We start from the raw sequence: 19,244 nt of genomic DNA, 5'->3' as shown, positions 1-19,244 counted from the left end.
AAAGCGGAATGTTCTGATACACAAGATAATTTACGTCATGCATTACGAAATTTTTCCGCTCTTAAACGACAGAGCGCACGTTTCCGCCATGCTTTACTTTTTATGGTATACATTTTTATGTAATATATTAAATGTCTAAATCGTTATGAAATAAAAACAGTCAGTTGTACCTTAAATAGTAAAAAAAAAATTTTAATAAAATCGATATCTTTCATCGAATATATTAAGATAAGAGTGAGAGAAAATAAAACTGGTACGAACAAACCAAATAGGAAGTCCACTGAATAAATACCTATTCAAATCGACTCATACTCATTTCAACGGGTTAAAAAGAAATTACCCGATTCTCGGATGTTAAGGCGGAAAAGTGCCACTCTATGCCGGTTGTCTGTTGAAGCAAAAAAAAAATTTAAGTCCGGCGTTGCCACACATCTCCCTCATTAGGCGCAGATTTGGAAAACCGATCTTCGGTAATACCCCGGATGTCATTCTACCATTTAGTTAGGAGTTTCAAACTTGCGCCTAAGTACGTTATCGCCACACATCTGCCTCATTAAGCGCAGGTTCGAAAAACCGAACTTCGGTAATACTCTGGATGTCCTTCTACAAATCAGTTAGAGATTTCAATTTATGCCTAAGTAAGACACTGCCACAGATTTTCGTGACCACAACCAGATTTGGTATTGTTCTGGCATGCCAATCTGGTAAGGTACGAGTAATAGTGAGGCGAGTAAGGCCTGCCAAATTCGGGCTAACTAATTATTCGGCATGCTTCACTGTAATTCTAGTCGGGAAATGATGGGTAACGTTTTCCTTTTGGGGCAAGGTTTTTACTCCGTTCTTTAGATATTTAGAAAACAAATGAAGCTACATAAATTGATAGGCTAGATTGCTTTGCTTTAATGACACAGGGATTTACATACGTATTGAAATAGCAGAGTGCGGTGCATATGTTTGTCTAAATTGCTTAAGGAATTTATTTGTATGCATATTTTCTAGATTTTAGTAATATTTGCAGTTTGTGCAATTTAAACCATCAGCGTAAAATTTACAATACTGAGTAAATTAAACTAAAGAAACAATAATTTGTCTACAAATCCACAAAATTTTTCATAATCCGGTTGAGAAGTGTGTTAATGAAATAATAGCACAACTTGCTGCTGAAAGTTGCACACTTATAGGCTGGGAGACATAGAGGTGAATAAAATATTAGTTGCATAACATAACCCGTTTAGTCGATGATGTACATATGACACGTGGCAGTTCACTGCTGAAACTAAATATCGTTCAAGTGAAATTAGACGCCCAATTCAATCTGTTCTAAAGTCCAAAATGAAACGTAAATAGATGGCCGTTTACCTTTACTTTCTGAATCAATTGGCCTTGTAAGTGCATATTACGAAATTTGTATGCAAAACGTTTCAAATTTTCAAGAATTTTAACTCCACTCTACTTAAATAGCCGTTTCTTGAGACACCTGCAGATATATTTAGATACCAACTGACATTCCCAATATGTCCTCACTATCGCATTCTTCAACTCTCATTTGTCATACTTGTGTGTACTGTAAAAAAATCTGGCAATTTTATTTTGTTTATTTACTCTACCCTATTCACGCATACACATGCAAATTATACTTACACCATTTAAACCTTTCGCTTTAAAAAGCTCTAAAAAGGCTTTTCATTGCGTTTATCCCCAGGCAATACAAACACAATGTATGCATTTTTCCCATAGCCATTTACTGCTATAGCCAATATTTCATTACTCTTTTTTTCTTTTCTTGGGGTTTTCAATAAATTTTGTTGGCCATTTTAACTCAATTTTGATTGAAATTTTTTTTTCGCTTTACCCCTTCAATGTGTGCTTTATTTTTTATGTTTTTTTCTACAAATATCCGTCTCGTAAAATATCAATAACAGTCAATGGCCTATGAGCAGAATGTGTAGCCAACAGGACGTCCAACAACTGCCATCGAATACATTGGAATATAAAAAAAATATGTGTTGATATACCTCTTCTGGGAAAGTCCCTTCTGGCAGTTGAACCGGACGAACGTTTAATGACATTTGCCATATCCAGGCGCACACACATACAATATTTACTCGCACATTATATGTATATGTATATTATATATATACATATTTAGCTGAGGCTGGATTGGCGATGTAAAAAAATTCCGACGTCCTATTTGTAGGTGCATGGAATTCAATTTCGTTCTTTTTCGCTGAATTTATTCTTCTTTACTTCGTTGGCTTCCTTCATCAGCAACATTGGTCCAACGCTTTGTCGTCGTAATCACCGTACAGTGGCCTCCATTAACAACAAACAGTTGCTGCCGCTGCTAGCACTTTGCTAAGCAGTTCGCGAATTTGCCTGTGTGAGAGTCTATTTGCAAAGACACCCAAAACTCGGCCTATTGAGTGCTTGCAACCGTTTACCGAAGGCGTTGTGCCCGTAGCTTCGATTCGCCGTTGCGCCTAGCATTGCGTTGGTTACCACTAATATTGCCATCTCTTCCTGGGCGCGCTTACACGCGTCGTCTGCATTCATCACTACAACCGTTATCTCAGACGCAGCCAAAACCGGCTTTACCGCAGTTGGTTTTTGTTTTACTAGCTTTGTTACTTTTCGACGCGAGCATCAGCCAACGTGTTAAGTGTAAATATCATTTGGCTATGTGATTGAGTTTGTTGTTTGCCCAAGTCTGGTTATTTTGTTTTTGGCGCTTTTGTTTCGTCTTAATTTGACTTTGTTACTTGTGCGTATTGATTCAAATGAGAGCCGACGATTTTCTTAATTATCTAAGTTATATTGGGAACACTATTTTGCGAAATCTGGTTAGAATATTTGGTTTTTAGTTTACTTTAACTCCGAATTAAATATTCCGAAGATAAGATATGCGAAATAGGCGTTGCACAAAAAAAGTGGGTAATACTCGTTACTTTTTTTCTTTAAAGGCCTATGGGATATATTTGTAATACTTACTATATACATTTACTATATTTAAATTATGTATATCCACCAAACTGAACCAATCATACAAGGTTACCGAAATGTAACGAATTTCGGATAGCTGATTTGCTACTAATAAAAGCAAAAAAACAATAAACTTTAGTAATGAAACACGATTTCCTGCATGTGCCTGCTGGTCACCTAATTGTTTCAAAACTTTTTCACGTTTTTCAGCTCTATCTCAAAAATGCTTCGAACGAGATTCACTTGAAGAATCCGGATCATTTCTGGATTACCTACATAATCTTTAACTCTTAGACTCTCAGAAAAATGTGAATTTTATACCATTTAGTTTAGTTCAACATTTTTTTTTTTACAGAAATACAAAAAACTAAAAGAAAAAAAATAATTGTAAATTAATTTTCTTAATTTAAAAAACATGTAATAATTTAAATTTTCTGCTTATTTTGAAAAAAAAAAGTTTTTATACAGAAAGTTGTAAGGAAAAAAAGAACAGAAAACTAAAAATGTTTAATCTAATTTTTCTAAATTCAGAACGAACTGATCGGGTAAAATTATTATAATTGAAATATTTGCATGAGCAATACCCGTTTTGAAAAAGTCTTTAGAGAAAACGAAAAAAAAGCTTTAATTTAATTTTGCTGCATTTATAATAAAAAATATGGTCAAAAGAAAATAATAAAAGAATTGTGGTAATTTTAATTTACTTCGAACTTTTACAAAAGGTGTTTTAAGCGAATCATAAAAAAAGTACCTAATTTAATTTTACTGCATTTATACAATAATAAACAAAATTAATAATAATTGTGTAAATTATAATAATTTAAATTTTTGCACTTGCCCACAAATTTTGAAAAATTTTGTTTACAGGCACTTTTATTAGAAAAACATTTGATTTGCTACATTTATAATAGGAACAAATATACAAAAAAATTTATAAACAAATTATGAAAATTTACATTTTTTCTAATGCTCATCCGTTTTGAAGAGACGGTTTCAACTTTAAACCTTTGCTAAATGAATAAGAAATTAAAATATTGCTGGTTCGTATTTTGTATCAGCGCCACTCAAGCCACACAGCTTATCAACTGTGAGAGAGGCTGTGTGACATAAGTTGGACTCGTTCCAGCGACACTCGGTTCTACGTTACCGGGACGACGCGGATTTATATACGACCAAGACCTGTCACTCTAACCGCATTCACCGTACATGTATGAGGAATGTTTATGCTGCTACAATAACAACAGCAACATAAGTTGAACTAATCTTTTTTTACTATTTTTAAGCCCAATTATTAATTTTCCACTTACACTTAACACTTTTATTCTAGGAAATAATTAAAATGTCTGTTCTTTTTTCAGGTAAAAAAATCGCGCTCGTCCACTCAATTGGGCATTGAAAAATCATACTTATACTCCATTTAAAACGCAAATAAGGTAAACTCCAAAATATAATTAAGTCTGCGATAGCTTTTGATATAAGTCGATGATTTATAGCGAACTGTATACCTTATGCAATCAATGTGAGTTTGAGCTTAATAAATTCTTAATGAAATGAATGAAATAGGAGTACATTTAAATTACTTTTGACATACAAATCATAGAGTAAAAATCTGCTTAAAAATAGAATTACTTTCAAGCACCTTTTGTTGTCGGTATTAACCCAATTTCGGATTTTGGGGATGTAATGATAAAAATAGTAGTACACTGCCCTAGACTCAAAGTTAGTAAACTCTGAAGCCAAGTTAATTCGCATTCACTCATTAGTTTCCCCCTTTAAATAAATTTTTAGATTTCAGTACATCGCCAATGCCTCCGAAGTCCTTAATTTGCGAACTATTTATAACAATGGCTAGCTACTATTTTCTACTCCTGCTTCACTTCATCTGCATACATAGGACCTACATTTCACATCCTCCGGTGCTGTGTACTATCGTCTATTTAACATCACTTCAATTATGCTCTATGCACTTGCCTGTTGTTTCCACTCATTTAACTTGTTCCATGTTCGCATTCGCATTATTAGAAACCTAGCAGGTATCATCGCCGACGAATCTATGCTAAAGCGCACGCCTCAGCACTTCACCGCTTCATCCCTGCACCGCCAAGTAGGCACTGCTCTAGGAGTTGATATAACATGCAATATGCCATAACGGCCACGGGAATGTGGCAAATTGTTCACATAAATAAAATCAGTCAGCCACTCCAAAGCAGCGCAACGCTCTAGCCAGCATAGATGGATGGGTGGCGTTGCGCTGTTAGAAAGCTGCTGAGGAATTTCCAAGCTAGTGATAGTGCTCTTCGTGGTCGCCGGACTCATGGTTCAACAAGGATATCTGCGCTGGCGGCGCTGCTGGAAAACAATAATTGAGTGCATCTTAAATTTGTAGCTTAACGTTTGAGAGAAACCCGTAAAAGGCATAGGAATAAGAAACTAAAAAACGCGTTTCCAATTTCATTTCATCAGTTGCAAAAATGTATAAATATTTTTTATACGATGGCAAACATGCAGTGGGCGCTTGGAGGTGCGTAGAGTAGCAGAAGGTGGTCCACTTTAACTGCATCTCAAGTACAACAACTCACTGGGACACAACCCGAAGTACTTTGGGTATGCCTGCACTCCTGCAACTGCTTTTGTGTGTTATTGCTGTTGATTTTGGTATGCAAATCTTCATTTATTATCCAACAGATAACTTGTAAGATCTTCAGGAACTATCCGGTTTTCAAACGCTCTTACAACTGCTACAAAGTACTCTACACATTTTTACTTAGAATGTTTTTACGATTTGATCTGTAGGTTTTGATATGCATTTTTTCATATTCCTCCACTTTTGGTTTGCATTTGAGTTTTTATATGTTGCAGTCAGATTTATGTAATTTAAATTCGCTTTTCGAGCTGCTTCTACATTGTTAGGGCGCTGGCTTGGCTTTTTTCCGCACACTCTCCACTCCACTCTTTTCTTCTTCTTCTATCACTTGTTGTGCCGATATATTCTCCAATTAAATGCGGAAATGCGGAAATGCGGTTTATATAAATGCGAGTGCTTCCACCTCCTAAATAATTCGTTTTTTTATTCTTCAGACTCGCCTTGGAGTCATTCAGCGTAGAAAACTCTTGGTTCATTTCGATGTTGGTTAAATTACTAATTTTTTTTTTCTATACGTAGATTTCCGCTCAGGTTGGTTCAGTGGGACTACAAAAGCGGTGCTAGAGTAAAAATTAAAATATGCATAAATTTTAAAGATAATAAAATTCTTGCCTTTATTTTTCGGAAAGTGGGTATAACAATCAGAAGAAGTAATAGAATGCACGAATGGAGCGAAGAATACATTCTTAGAGCTTTTTGTGTGCTAAGAAAATTGCTACTTGAGCGAAAATTGCGCTGGTGTTAATATGCTATTTAAATTCATTGAAGATATTTTAATTTTAAGACGTTTTATGGAAATGTATAGAGATTATATAGTTCAGATTTGTTTGAATACCTTTTCAGTTGTGTCGAAAAAGGTCTTAGTGGTTATGAAGAGATCGGAAATACGCAAATATGTTATATAATTACGTTATAATCCACTGTGCTTTTCAACATTCCATTTTTGCTTCATTCAAATAATTTCTTACTTTTCTTCAAAACGTAGCTTCCCTCGTCCTTTCATTTGCCTCAATCCGCTTACAGCTTAGTCGTATATTCCCGGGCGTGTCTACTAATCTCATACGTTCAGCCCGTTTACACTAATCTGTCTGTGCCTACACATCTTTATGAGCCAATTGAGACACACGCCAGCGGGAAATAGCCTTGTAATTTGCCTAGCAATGGCAGCATTGCCATAAAGCAATGCTTTGTCCATTTCCTTTACGACTCTCCCGTCATCTTATCGCTCATTTAAAAAGCAATCGCATACTCGAAAAATTGTTAGCTGTGCTTTTTGGCGCTGTTACCGACAAACGAGTGAAATATCTCGAAAGTATACACATTTATGCATGCACCATACACCCATGCTTGTTGTTGCGTACTAACATTTATTTGTAGACATTTTTTCTATGTGTGAAGTTTTTGGATGCTCTACCCGGCTGCAGCTAAAATCCTTGGTTGGTCTGTTAGAAGCAGTGCAAATAGAATGCAGCAAAAACCAGTTCCAAGTCGAAGATGGCATGCTCGTCAGACACACTTGAACGCTTAGCAAGAAGCTGAGAAGGAGGAATAATGCGAGCCAGTGAGCTGGCAATCGTAAACTTCAAAGCCGCAACCTTCAGTAATATTTCAACGCTGCTGATGACTATGCATGAAAGTTTGTGCTTTTCCTTTGGCATTCCATTTAGTGTTTTAGTTTTATCTTTTTTGCATTCTTTCGCCCACATTTTGTCGAAGTTATTTAAACTTTTGCTAAATTGAATTTTTATTACAAGCAAATATTGAAATTGGCAGGTCTTACGCGAGTAACACAGGCGAATTGAACAGCAGAAATGGTGGTTCATCTCACTTAGTAATCTACTCATCAGCCTATAGCTGCCACATATGGTCGCTTTACAAAAAGTTTTCCGTGCGCTTATCCGGGCTGCCTTGGCTGGCAGTGGTTGGACGAAGCGCCTAAAATGCGCCTTCAATTCTGTAAGAAGGAAAATATTTCATTTAAATTTATGTGATGCCGCTCTCGTGCATATTTTTACTTATGCATACTTAGTTTTCCCTTTGGCATATGGGAAACTTCCACATTCCTCTAATCTGCTCACTTCCTCTCTCCTACAGTAGCTCCATGAGTCTCGCTGGCTTTCTCTTGGCACGTTTTTGCTTCGGGTTTTTGTCATTGGGTATAGTCGAAAAATATATATACTATTATACGACTATATGGGCCATAGGGCAGTGGAATGGCTCGTAATTCTTAAAGTATTGCAAGCTGCAAGTCTTCTCCTTGCCTCAAAGCGATTTATGCGCGAATTTGTAGATCTGCTCTACTGCCTCTGCGGGAGTTATGTCGACGAAATCTAGAAATGTTTAGAGTATTACTGCAAAAAATACTTGCTTATGAAATTTATGAAAAAGTTTATATATTTTGCGTTATGTAATCTTTGCAAATGCTAAGTTCAATGCTATGCTAATGGGCATGTAATACCTAGTTACATATGCACTTACATACACCATATGTGTATGAACGAACGTGCTTATTTATATGTGTGGGTAAGTAAAAACTAAGGATGTCTGGTAATTTATCATACGCCATATACTCGAATGACAGATTTTTCGATACATTTAGCAACAAAATTCAACCTACCGAGGATTAGTAAAATTAACTGTAAGAATTTATCACAGCAAACTTATACCAATTTATAATTTTCTTTTCGCAAATTGTTAGTTAAATAAAGAATTTCGTCTAAAGTAGAATTATGGCAGTGTAATAGGGAGAACTAAAATAAAACACTTAACGGGTGATGTGAAAATCACGTTTTCGGTTCTTATCACAAAATAATAAACTATTGGTTACTCCCTGCTTATAATCATATTTTTCGAGAGGTTATAAATATTAATATGAATTCATTTTAAACCTTATTGAAGTAATAAATTCGATTGCCTTATTATTAGAGATAGCCAGGACACTAAACAACAACAGCTGAACAATAAAATTTGTCTACTCGTATTGACAAAGTGACAGCTTACTGAGGCACTTGGCACCTCAGACTATGCACTGCATAATCCAGGTATTACTTAATACAAAACAATCAAATAAATAAATAATTCGTTAAATTGTCACATTTTATTAGAAATAACATACATTTAGTTAAAAAAAATTTTGTAACTTAAGATTAATTTTTTCCAAAATAGTCTTTAAATATTGGTGGGTTTCTTTTTCCGTTTGTCAAAGGTTGTGGCAGGTTATTAATGTTTGTTCACTCTGGTCAGTGCAGAAGAAATTAATAAGAAAAGAAAGAAGATATTGGTGTTCCGTCGATCGTGGAGTCCGGTTAAGCAGAGGTTTATTCAACCCCGATTGTACTGTATATGGACATACATATGTATATACAAATTTCGACTGAGATGGTCACAGAAAAACGTTTTTATTAATGCTACCCCTCTAGTTTTGTTCTTTGGCAAAACAAAATTACACACATATTTTTTATTTTATACTTAAACTTTCCTCCAACGCTTTGAAAATTACCATTGATTGACAGGTCGATACTAGGCGCCTTCGATCCGCCAAGCGTATTCGAGTGACGAATAGGTGAAACAACAATTTATACTAGTTGCATATCTTGGCAGCACTGAAAAAGAGCTACCAAAAATAAATTTATTTCGGATCACTCAATGAGTTTTAGCAAGATCGCGTTTATACAGAGAAACATTTGATGCTTCAACTCGTTGCATGGTATGCTCTGTCAACATCCATTTTGTTCTCGTATTTTTCGGCCGCCGTAGCCGAATGGGTTGGTGCGCGACTACCATTCGGAATTCACAGAGAGAACGTCGGTTCGAATCTCGGTGAAAACGCCAAAATTAAGAAAAACATGTTTCTAATAGCGGTCGCCCCTCGGCAGGCAATGGCAAGCCTCCGAGTGTATTTCTGCCATGAAAAAGCTCCTCATAAAAAATATCTGTCGTTCGAAATCGGCTGGAAACTTTAGGTCCCTCCATTTGTGGAACAATATCAAGGGGCACACCACATATACGAGGAGGAGCTCGGCCAAACACCCAAAAAGAGTGTACGCGCCAATTAATATATATATATATATATATACTAGCAAACCCCGCCCGCTTCGCTGGGCACACTAAAATATAATAGATATGGTTTAGAACAGAAAAGATATGGTTTTCATATTATTTATTTCTTTATTCTTTATTCAAGCGCTTTGGCATAAACAATATTTTTTGCTTTTCTATTTGTTTTTGAGTAAATATATAATGCTGTTGGCTTCCCAACACGTGAACAGCCAACGTATAGTTGACCATGGGTGAATACTGGTTCTTCTAAATTCATCCCGCATATTTCTAAAGTTTGCCCTTGTGATTTATTGATAGTTATTGCAAATTCTAAACGAATGGGCAGTTGCAAACGCTTGAATTCAAATGGCAATTCAGGTGGAATCATTGGAATTCTCGGTATTAGAACGTCTTCATTCTTGAATTTGCCAATTAAAATAGTTTCTTCGATAACATTATTCATCAATCGTTTGACTACAAGTCTAGTTCCGTTACATAGCAGCTTTGTTCAAATTGATGTCCCTTGATCGATTTGATCTGGACCGTGCCTTTCGTTGCCGATTTGCTTCATTTTCTTCTTGACGTTCTTCTGATGTCGCGTTATTCCGAGCATTTCTCATGCGCCTATTATTATTTGTCGAGCGACTAATATGAATACGCGATTGTCTTGGCATTTGTACTGTAATAAACATTATTGTAATTATGGTATTCTGAAACTTTGTGGATTATATTTTTTGTTTTTTTATTTTTTTTTTATCATTTGATTCACTCATGGTGCAACGTAGTTTATCGCATATGAACCGAAAAAATAAATCCACTAAATTTGATGAAATTAATTCCAATTCACCACGTGAAAATTCCTAAATGTATATTATAAGAAAAATATAAGCACGTGAGCGATTGTCCATTGAAAAAATAATAAATTTCTTTTTTCTTTTTGACGATTGTTTCTTAGTTATTCATTTGCGTTGATTTGAAATTTAAAAAAAATCTTCTTTTTTCATGATCATCAAGTGTTAACGATGTGTGTAAGTTTGGTTTAATTCGGCGCAAAGACACGGCGGGTCCACGTTTTGGCATATATTTCGAGACCCTAGTTATCAATAGGTATGAAAATTACCCCGTATTAAAGCACTTATCGACAGCTTTCATTTGATGCCCATATTGTACATACACAACCAAAGGTTACCCGGCTCCACGTTTTGACCTATATCTGAGACCCCAGTCACGGAGCGGCATGAAAAATACTCTGTACTAAAGCATTCACCAACAGCTTCAATTTGATATCCATATTGTACAAACACATTCTAGGCTCCCCGTTTTGGTCTCTATCTCGAGACCCTAGTCACGGAGCGGCATGAAAAATACTCTGTACTAAAGCATTCACTAACAGCTTCCATCTGATATCCATATTGTACAAACACATTCTAGGCTCCCCGTTTTGATCTCTATCTCGAGACCCTAGTCACGGAGCGGCATGAAAAATACTCTGAACTAAAGCATTCACCAACAGCTTCCATCTGATATCCATATTGTACAAACACATTCTAGGCTCCACGTTTTGGTCTCTATCTCGAGACCCTAGTCACGGAGCGGCATGAAAAATACTCTGTACTAAAGCATTCACCAACAGCTTCCATTTGATATCCATATTGTACAAACACATTCTAGGCTCCACGTTTTGGTCTCTATCTCGAGACCCTAGTCACGGAGCGGCATGAAAAATACTCTGTACTAAAGCATTCACCAACAGCTTCAATTTGATATCCATATTGTACAAACACATTCTAGGGTCCATGTTTTGGTCTCTATCTCGAAACCCTAGTCACGGAGCGGCATGAAAAATACTCTGAACTAAAGCATTCACCAACAGCTTCCATCTGATACCCATATTGTACATACACATCCGAAGGTTACCCGGGTCCACGTTTTGACCTATATCTCGAGCCCTATCCACCAATAGGCATCCAAACTATACGTAAACCATCTTCAATATCTACTTAACAATGTGTGTAAGTTTGGTTTAATTTGGTGCAAAGACACGGCCGGTTAGCGAACACACACAAAAAGTTGACTTTATTTTATATATAAGATATATATATATTTCAATGCCAAAGGAGAAATCACAAAGTGGAAGCAACCAAAATGTCCCTGTATGAACACGATCTAATGAAACTTGTCTAAAATGAGAAAACAGGGATTTAGAAGCATTGAAAATATTGAGTTATACCAGTTTTACAAGGTATAACCATACTCAATAGCGGCGAATCTTGCTCGATAACTTTGTTGTTACTTTTTCATCAAGTGAGTAAAGCTCAGAGATATGAAGCAGAGTTGTGGCGAAAAGTTGACTAAAAAATAAATCAAGGCACAGAATATCCTACACATCTTGAAAGTTTATGAAGGGAAATTAAAAGAGGAGACATGGGAAAATAATCAGAGTGTTTATTAAAAAAAAAGAACTTTACTTATCTTTAACTCCAGCTCAATAACCAATGGAATTTGATCACAATAATTTTTGTTTTATTATTTTGAAAATATCAATCGAGAATGTTCGAAATGATCATTTCGTTTACAGTGTGAAATATTTTACAATTTTAATTCATATAAAATGTTTTTTGCCGGTTTTAGTATTTTTTTTTTTCGCTTGCGTTTACACTAACTGAGACCCAAACTTTTAAATTGCTCGTACCTAAACTTTTAATATCGAGTGTACTTGCTTTGGCCCATCATTTTGCTTATGAGCACCTCTTTTTCAATTTCTTTCCATTAATATTTATTGTTTTTATGCCAGACTAATTTCGCAGTTTCGTTTATTTGTTTGCGTGCATTTTTTTGCAATAAATTTGAGTGGTATCAGCACTTAGCTGCCTGGCAGTACCTTACCATCAATCAGTTAGTCAGTAAGATATTGAATTTTTTTTTCCATCGTCGTATGGTTATACTTTACTATTGTGCATTATGTGCGCCATTCAATTGTTCCGCATGCTCGTATTTTTTTATTTATAAGCTGCGCCTTTCCGTGCCCTGCCAAGTGCCATTTCTGAGTATGTGTGTGTTTTCACCTATTTATGCACGCAAATATTACACGCAAGGGGTGGCCACTTGAGCTGGTTGGTTGGCCATACCTTACACGTGCAATACACACATACATATACATAGATCAGATACTCAATTGTGCTTTTGTTGGTTGTTTTTGTACGGATTTGTGTGTTAGTAGTCAGCAATTTTTATTTGTGATAATCAAGTGTCATGGCATTTTTATCAAACTCGCATTCTTGCACTTGTACCTTCCGTTCTAACATTTCTTTTTATAACCTTCTGTATTGAGTAGTAGTTTAGTTTTATATATGTATGTGGACTTATTCGCCTTTAAAATTTATTGGGAACGAAGTACTCATTTCTACTATATCTCAGTTTTTTTTGTTGTCTCTCATTTCAAATGTGTTTTATCATTCCGTTTGTTGGATGTAGTTTCGAGTCTAAGCAAAGTCCATTTTTATTGTGTGTGCGTTATGCACATATATTTATGCATGCATATATGTATATATATATATGCATGTATGTATGTATGTTTATAGATAAGAATACATGCATTTGAAAAGGTGTTTAGTAGCTAATAAAAGCTTTTTCCACGCTTCTTATCGTATATAATCGACAGGTCTATCGTGGTTTGGTTAGCTAGTAGTGTAATGGGGTATTTGCGATAAATATTATTTGATTAAAGCTCTGAATATATGTATTATAAATTAAATATATAAATATAATATTATAAATGAGTTTTTGGTGATTCACAATGTGGAATGGACTATGTTTTTATAAACAGATAATTAAATTAAGAAAATAAATGAGTAAATAGTCAAGACTTTACCTTTTCATTATTATATCATCCACTTTTATGTCCTGTCGAAAATCCGCTTATAGTCAGGGCTTTCAACCTATCCAGTTAATTTCTAACCTCGAAACACATACTTTTATATGTTTATTTAAATCACTTAAACCGCTCACAGTGAATTGAGATAAATACTGTTTTAATGAAGGTAAGCTTAGAAAAGCAAAAATGAAAATTCAACAATAATACCTGTAGCAACAGCAACCGACATCCAAAACCTTTATAGCGCGAGTTTGATGCCATAAATTTTGCATAGTGGAAACTAGCGACTAAGGTCAGAGTGGAAAAGTACAAACAGGAAGTTATAGTAGAAAGCTATTATACCAAAAATAACTACAACAATGCGTACAAATCGACTTAATCTCATTAGACCAAAAGAGAACGAAGCTTGCATACAAATCTATGCGAAATACAAATGTACTTACATATATATACGCATGCATGTACTGTGCTTGTGTTTGCGTTGGGGAGCAAAGCAGGTATCTAGTCATTCTAGATAAGAGCTAACTTCGCGCCAAGGACGCACATACGTACATACATATTTATTCCCTCATACATTTAGTAGAAACAAGGATCAAATACTTCATATTGCCATAAGCTTTACAAAGAGAAAAACAACAATAAAATGAAGTGTATGAGTGTGTATATTGTGAATATTAGCGAGAATTTCCGCAAATCTTTACTTGAAGCCACATCTGTGAGGAAATCGAAATCTTGAACGTGTTCTGTCCAACATTTGAATTCTTTCAGTATGAAGCGAATAAGACAGCTCGAGAGATGAGAGCCATACCATTCAAGAGTAGAAAAACTACAAAAACTACACATGTGTGCGTGCAACACAACGAAACCCTTGCCAGACACACACCAGAGGCCAACAGATAGGCTAGATAAGCTTGTCACTGAATTTCACGTCAATTTTTTTCGCTTGTTCGGGAGAAACAAAACAATATAATGCAACAACCCAGCGACCTAGCCTAAGATGATAAATCGCCACTCAAGTGGTCGGAAAGTGAAAGCCAAAGTGGTTGCCAGTGTTGCGATGGAATCAAACAAAAAAAAGAGGTTGTCTGTAAAGTCGGTTTACTGACGATAGTTTAACGTGATAACGTCATAAGAAAATACTGATTGAATGGTTGCATTTTTCAAAAGAAAATTTTAATTTTATTTGATAAATATTTTGTATGGATATAGATAATGAGTTAACATTAACATAACATAATATAACATAACATAACATAACATAACATAACATAACATAACATAACATAACATAACATAACACAACACAACACAACACAACATAACATAACATAACATAACATATCATAAAGCATTCACCAACAGCTTTCATTTGGTACCCATATTGTACATACACGTCCGAAGGTTACCCGGGTCCACGTTTTAACCTATATCTCGAGACCCTATCTACCAATAGGTATTCAAACTATACGGAAATCATCTTCAATACCTACTTAACAATGTGTGTAAGTTTGGTTTAATTCGGTTCAAAGACACGGCGGGTCCACGTTTTGGCATATATTTCGAGACCCTAGTCATCAATAGGTATGAAAATTACCCCGTATTAAAGCACTTATCAACAGCTTTCATTTGATATCCATATTGTATAAACACATTCTAGGGTCCACGTTTTGGTCTCTATCTCGAGACCCTAGTCACGGAGCGGATGGAAATACTCTGAACTAAAGCGTTCGCCAACAGCTTCCATTTGATACCCATATTGTACATACACATCCGAAGGTTACCCGGGTCCACGTTTTGACCTATATCTCGAGACCCTGTCTACCAATAGGTATCCAAACTATACGGAAACCATCTTCAATACCTACTTAACAATGTGTGTAAGTTTGGTTTAATTCGGTGCAAAGACACGGCGGGTCCACGTTTTGGCATATATTTCCAGACCCTAGTCATCAATAGGTATGAAAATTACCCCGTATTAAAGCACTTATCAACAGCTTTCATTTGATACCCATATTGTACATACACAACCAAAGGTTACCCGGGTCCACGTTTTATTCTATATCTCGAGACCCCAGTCACGGAGCGGCATGAAAAATACTCTGTACTAAAGCATTCACCAACAGCTTCAATTTGATATCCATATTGTCAAACACATTCTAGGGTCCACGTTTTGGTCTCTATCTCGAGACCCTAGTCACGGAGCGGCATGAAAAATACTCTGGACTAAAGCATTCACCAACAGCTTCCATTTGATACCCATATTGTACATACACATCCGAAGGTTACCCGGGTCCACGTTTTGACCTATATCTCGAGCCCTATTTCCAAAATAAAATATAATCCATGTTACTCGTGGATGATGTAGCTTTCGAATGGTGAAAGAATTTTTAAAATCGGTCCAGTAGTTTTGAGCCTATTCATTACAAACAAACAAAGTTTTCCTCTTTATAATAATATATTAGTATAGACAACATATCTTATAAGGTATATGGTAAATATTAAAATACATTTTTTCCTTCATATATAATAAAAAAATTAATAATTATAACATTAAAACAACAGGTATTATTAACAAACTTGGTTTTATTTTAAATTCTTCAAGTGAATCAAATTAATAATAATCAATAAGAAGGCATATGCAAATACAAATACGTGGATTTATATATGTACATATGCGCTTTCGCTTGCAGTTCATGCAATGCAATGAGCAAGGTAACGACAAATGAGCAAGGTAACACTAATGAGCAAGGTAACACTAAAGAGCAAGGTAACACTAATGAGCAAGGTAACGACACATTTTTTCGTGCGTGCAGCCTGTTAAATCGAATTATAAGACGTTATCACGTCAAAAAATGAAACACGTGGAAGTTCTCGGACAGTCGGAAGAGTAAGAAGAACTGAAACTAGTTATTTGGGGCACACGTACACGCACAAACATGTGGAGTGTGGCGAATGGCCTGTACGCACCGCGCCCCATATATTATGTGAGTGAGTAAAAGTGTGTTTGTGTGAGGCAGGTTATTGAAATGCTTTAATTTTTGTGAATTTCAATTTCTGACGTTTCGCACGCCAAGGGTAACGACGATACAATGCAGACGCACATATGGTTTAATAAGGTTCAATACTTGAATGTTGTGCAATAAATCAGAGAGAATTAAGTAAAGAACATAATCCACCATCACCAACACATCCAACGATATTTCCTTCGCCAACAATTTGCGTGTATTTATTGAATTGTATATTAGTCCATAGTGTTTGCTTACTGGCCCGGGGTTGGTGGCTACGGGTTCGCAGGTATAAAAGTGTTTGAATTTATGGTAAATTTAATGTTTGGTATTTCACTAGAGGTAAAATGGTTTTTACTTTGGTGGTTATTTTCATATCGGCTGCCCAAATTAATCTGGCTAAGTAAGCTCTGTGAACCTCAGTCAAATCCTTAATTTGTTTTTGGGAAAACAAACAAGGACTCAATCCTTGAATTCGGGTGTGAGAGTAACGTTTTCGTTTTTATTTAAAAATCCCTGCCGTGGCTTGGCAGGGCGGCACAGACCCCAGAGATTTTCGATTGCGGTTTATTGGCATGCACATACGACTTCAGAAAACCCCACAAGACAGAGCACAGCGAGGTCAGTTGCACGATTTCAGTGGTTAATTCACAATAGCATTTGTCTGCTTATTTAAATCCACGAAAAAAGTTCGAAAGTTGTATTGATTGAACTACTGAATAGCACCTGCTAATTTGAACACATTATACTTCACTCTCTAAAAGCAGCTATCATTCAAAACTCGTCGCTTTCGTGCATAATCAATCCCGTCATGCTTTTCATGATTTTTAGCTAGTATGTTTTTGGTAACGGGTATACAATCGCTAGAGAACTACAATCGGTACCACATCGGACATCAGATGAGAAAAACTGAAAATTGATAACGAAGTTTCAATTTCATTTGCATTTGAAAATATCACAAAACATGAATCGCTCTTTGGCATTTTTATAATGCGTATTGGAAACAATTGTAACATGCAATTTTATTGCCAGCATTGGAATTTCTATAGAGACCACAAGGCGCTAAAACAGAAGCAACAAAACGAAATGCGGCGCAGAGATGAATATTTTTAAAATAATACAAATACAAATGCGAATGCGCATACGAAAGCGAAATGAGCTCACCCATCTGCTTGCAACATTAACATAATAGGAAACAACAACATTAGCATATCGCATTGGACTGGGGTAATAGTTTGCACTGGCTGGGCTGAGCGCTAAAACCGGCATGAGTAATGGCGCTGACTGGGATAAATGGAACGATTGTCGGTCGTTTGGACCCATTTGATTTGATGACTTTTGTGTCTGTGGCATTGTTAGCTGCTTGTTCGTTTGGTTGCCACGACTTTGGAGCGGTTAATTTTTGCGTTTGGCTGTGGCTATGGTTGATCTTTGTCTATATGTATCACCACCGCGCGGCATGCGCAGCAAGTATATTGCAAGTAATATTCCCGGGAATCAGCGATGGCCCCATTGGCTGCCACAATTGCATGCTTAAATCGCTAAGTACAACACGTATACGTTTTGCTTAAGTTTTCACTTTCGTTTTGGGATTTTCTCTGTTTGTCATTTGCTGGCTTGCTCTGTAGCATAAAATATTTTGATTTTTTCAATTAAGTACGTAACGAATTTTGCGAACTACATAGCAATGCATTGTTGCAGATACTCGTATCAAATAAATAGTTGAGCTGCAGCTTATGTTTTTTAATAAAAATTGAATTGCGTATATTAAAAAAATTCATAAAAAATTATAGTATGCACGTGCTTTTGCACTTGTGTACGTGTCATGTGCATGCATTTCTGTACTGTAGCACTCAGAAACTAAATGTGTAAACCAAATACCTCAGAATCTCTCTTACGCGCGCAAAAATTTACAAGTTTGCAGGCGAAAAAATCCAGAAAAGGCAAAAACAATACCTAACGTTATATTTCACCGAGCTCTCATGAATGTATGATAGTAAGCGCAATGAAATTTTAAAAATTTACGGCTTATTTCTTTTTCCTCCACATTTGTGCTTTTGCTGCCGGCTACTCTCGAGCTTTGGTTAAATTTTCTGTGCACGGCTTCTTGTTTTTTTTTCTATTGCCTTCAATCTCAATTTATATGAAAATATATAAATTGTTTATTTAAAAGTTTTTCTCCATTCGTTTTTAGTTTGAACTAAAGTTGAATGAACGGCTAAATTGGCACACAGAAATGGGTCTGCATTAAGTACTCATACTTGCACATACAGCGTATGTACAGTGTGCGTCACTAAATCTTTTTTTTCTTTATGTTAGTTTATCGTTAAAATATATTTCTTTTTTTAACAAAATCAGTATAATTAAAAATCCAAAATTTTTTTGAAAACTTCAAAAAAAAAAAAAAAAAATAGACAAATTTAGAATTTTTTTGGGTATGGAGTTTGGCGCTCAATCAATTTTATTAAAATATGTTGCTTACTTGAAGATTCAAATTTTAAAAAAAATTTATTTTATTATATTTTTTCCGAAGTAAAGATGACTGCATCAGCTGTTCTCTCGCTAAAATTATAACATCGGGTGCTTTTTAGCCGAATGAGAATTATCGATAACGATAACTATGGTTGGACACTTGATAATGGAAATCTATATTAACATTTCTGTTCAGTGATGCTTAGTTAGGCAAGTCGTCATCGTGTATCGC

This window comes from Anastrepha ludens, chromosome 6 (assembly GCF_028408465.1).
Source record: "Anastrepha ludens isolate Willacy chromosome 6, idAnaLude1.1, whole genome shotgun sequence".
NCBI classification, from domain to species: Eukaryota; Metazoa; Arthropoda; class Insecta; order Diptera; family Tephritidae; genus Anastrepha; species Anastrepha ludens.
The sequence above is the reverse complement of the archived record's forward strand: the minus strand, read 5'-3'. Positions refer to the sequence as shown.